Source organism: Chelmon rostratus, chromosome 19 (assembly GCF_017976325.1).
Source record: "Chelmon rostratus isolate fCheRos1 chromosome 19, fCheRos1.pri, whole genome shotgun sequence".
Taxonomy (NCBI): domain Eukaryota; kingdom Metazoa; phylum Chordata; class Actinopteri; order Chaetodontiformes; family Chaetodontidae; genus Chelmon; species Chelmon rostratus.
Window position 1 is genome coordinate 21,074,990 of NC_055676.1, and position 4,104 is coordinate 21,079,093.

Here is a 4,104-nt window from a genome sequence, read left to right on the forward strand (position 1 = left end):
TGAATAAAAACAGTCTGACGGTGAAGTAAAGCTTCGTGGCTGCATCTCTCTGTTTGGCTTGATCTTAGGCTTCAGAGCATGACTTAGCTTCTACAAGCAGCTGTCGGTGTAGATCTACACACATTATCTATCCAGCGCCTTGATAAACTGCTATTTTTGATACAAATACTGTAGTTTCTTATCGTGAAGAGCAGAGCCGAGACTAGTCCCATCTGTGACCTCAGCTCATCTGCATCTACACGAGCGTGTTTACCTCCAGGTCTGTGTGACGTCTCGATTACAAGTATTTTAGTGATCCCACAGGTGCAACGAGTCCTTCAGGGTAACAGAATATTTGCCTGGATCTAAACAAACTCTAACCCTCTACTACTTCCACAGACTTCCTCAGTTTGCTCCACTCTTGAACTCTGTTAGCGGTGCTAGCAAACGCAGGCTATGCTAATGGCCAGCTACTGGTTCGCCACTGTAGCCAGTGCAGCGTGTGGAAATGTTGGATTTGGTTTTCAACAAAAAACTAGTATTTCTGCATGTCAGGAAACAAGAAAAATTAAAATTAAAATAAAAAAAATAAATAAATTAAAAAATAATAATAAAATACAATTATTTTTTTTAACTGTATGGTGTAACAACTCTGCAGTCCAAATTCAAAAGTTAATTTGCTTCATCTGTTGCACTGAAAAGCTGCATCTTTGTCTCTGACAGCAACATTAGCCGACAGTAACAAGGAGGAGAAAAATCACAGCCACTGTGCTAACTGTGCAGATGTTAGCTGTAAGCTAGCTAGCAAATGACATCTAAACTCCGTCCATTGGCGTTGTGCGTGTGAACCATGACAATCCACTATAAACAGTGCTACCACTACATAACAAAGATGGCGGGAGAGGAGTACACCAGTTGTCACCATGGTAACGGCATATCAAAGACGGTGACAGCTGAAGCCTCCCTTAGACAGAAAGTGAAGCAAATCTTTGAATTTGACTGTTGTCGCCCCAAACAGCCAACGTGCTAGCTGTGCAGATGCCAGCTGTAAGCTAACAAGCAAAAGCTGCACAGACTGGGAAACTTATTTCCCTTCAGTCTCTCCCGCTGCCTGTGATCTCGAATGGGAACTGATGCATCTGATGCGACTGTAAAACCTGCTCCGCCTTATGTCTGAAGGCATAAAAACTACAGTAATATATCAGTGATTAAAATGTCGAGACTAAAACCAAAATCAGGTAGCGTGATCAGACAGCAGACATCTGTGAGATGACGAAAATGCCTTTAAAGGTGACCACGTAAAAAGTTAAGTATGGATTCACGCGCTAAAGTTTCTGTCGGGACACTTAACGTACAGAGTGCTGAGGTCACAAACAGGCCTGATCCAGGTCCTGAGTGAGCTTTGTTTTCCTGGCAGCGACGGGCTTCCTGATCGCTATCTGAGCTCTGCACCGGCCGACCTGCGTCTGAGGCACCGGCCGGACCCGGCGGGCCTGCAGCCAACCTGCACCAGCCTGCTGAATGAGACAGAAATACAATACATCCAAAATACCAACAATTCCCGCATGAGGCACTAAGGTCTTCTTCCATGTAAGGGTATCAGAGAGTAAACGGTGCACATTGATCAAGTGTAAGCTCACCCTGCACAGTCCCAGCTGGCCCAGACTCTGGTTTAGGTCATCCACCCGGGGCTGGCACAGGGTTAGCTTTCCTTGGCTCCACCTTTGACAGGCCACTGAACAATCAGACTCCTCCCCTGCTATCACTATAGACCTGCTGGAGATTCGTAAAAATAGCTTTCTGTAATGAGTCATAGACTACGTGGGAAATGATTTGGTGACTTTACAGAACAACAGCTGTGATGTTACTGAAGAGTCGTCTGCAGTGTTGCAAAGCTATGAGATTTGTTCCTTCTCAGCTTGGCTTAGCACAAACAGTGAAAACATTGAAACAGCTAGCCTAAAGTCCACACACCAGCAGCTTTAAAGGGAACAAACGGGACAACATGCTAATTAATGAGCTATAGAGGTGCTGGTAGGCTGATTTTTAAACTGTTTCCTCCTGTTTTCATTTATCATGCTAACCCAAGCTAATCGCCTGCTGGCTCAAGCTTCATATTTAGCCTACAGACATGAGAGGAGTGGAGCTACTATTTCCCAACATGTCAAATTATTCCTAAAAAGACTGATAGAACCCCCAAATCTGTTGCCTTTTATTTTGTGTGTAATCTTTGTTGATAACTGCAGCATACAAGGAAACCTCATGGACCCAAAGACAAAAGGACAATAAAACAGTACATAAACCACGACTCTGCCTCCGTCTCTTTACACAGGCATCACTGAGTTCATCTGCGATCCAAAATACATCACGACAACTTATGAGCAATCACATTGCAAAAGAAAATAAAAGTCAGCATAGTTCACGTCGGCCGCAGCCGGGCAGTAATTGGCTAAAGGACGGCTGTTGGTTCGTGGTTCCTGGGTAACGTAGTAATGTGCTCGCTGTGTTTCCAAAGGGAGGGGCGCCACTTGGACAAATGTTTTCCCTCACAGAAACACCAGGGCCATTCATGGTGCTGCTTTCAGTGGACTCTGTGACTGAAATGCAGTTATGTTTCCAGAGCTGTTTTAGGAACTGAGTGACGGCATGTTGGTGACGTTGTGAATGTTTGATTCATGTTCTCACTGGTTTCCAGGAGGCTGTTTGTTTGAGCGTGGAAAGGTGGGATTACACAGGTGTCAGGTTTGCTCTGAATGCAAAACACGACGCTAAATATGCCTCTATGCTTTTTCTACAACATCATATGAAATGTAAAATTATATATAAAATCTGGCTGACATGTTCCTTCATTACCATGAACACACCCACACCATCCTGCTGCCACAAACACTCACCACAGCACCAAATGTGGATTAATCTGAAAATAGAGCCCAACAAACGCACTCTTTCCTTCCCCTGAGAAACATCTTTTTTTCACTTTGCTGCACTGATGCACAGGTGTACTCCAGGACTCTGTGACATCACTGCTGGTTGTGCTCACAGGTGCAACAAAGCACCACGTCCATCAGCGATCCCATGGTCAGAGGTGAACCAGGCTTGAAACGTTTGCTATAAACGTCAGTGTCCAGTTGTTCCAGGGAATGACTGAGCTCTTTTACAAAATCAAGCCATTTATCTGTGATCCATCAAGCTGCAGTGCTTTTTGGGCCAGCTGGGGGCAGCAGGATAATCTATAAACACAACAATGACTTATTATCCCGTGAGAAATCTGATATGGTGAACGTTCATACCAGTATTCTCTCTCTTTTAGCTCTGTTTTTGGTCTCCACCAGCTCCTGAGAGAAATATCTGTCTCTTTAGCTGCTAAATGTGTTCACCAGCTGATCTCTTATAACTACACAGATGGGCAGATGAAGCCATACGAAGCTTTTGGCCTCTATTCTTGTTTGCGCTGAGGAAATGAAGCTGCAGGGCTTTTAACATCAGCAGCACAGTGACATCTGGTGGTTTGCAGAATTATAGCAGCCGCTCAAGACTGGAGTGAGTGGCTGGAGTGAAAACTAATAAAAATAATACTAATTAATACTTCTTTTTCATTAACACTTTTTTCTTTTCAATTTTTTCTTACTTTCATCTTTTATTACTTGCTATCAGGTTGAAATATTCCGATATGCTGATCTATTTCTAGTGGATCATATTTTATTATTTTCTTTTGGATGTCATCAGACATGTGACTCAGTGTATTAAATAAGCTTCATAGAGCTGAAACAAGCTTCGGTGCCTCAGTGTCATCCGCCAATCACTACAAAACAATAAAGTTCTAGAACCAGAACAATGAGCTGAAAGACGCTAAAACGCTCTGTGGAGCTGAGAAGAGCAGAAGTGGTGATCGTTCTCTGTGGGTTCATAACTACAAGTGACACTTTTTACAGGACCAGTAACCACTGTCAATTCAGAAATATTGATTAGTGCAGCTTTAAAGGTTTGCCTCCTAAGTAGGAACCAATGGGCTCGGAGCTGAGAGCCATAGACAGGAAGTGAGACAGTACTGAGAGACGGAGCAACACGTGAAGTGGTGTAAAATAAAACTGCACAAACAACACAGTTGTGTTATAATAGTTCCTA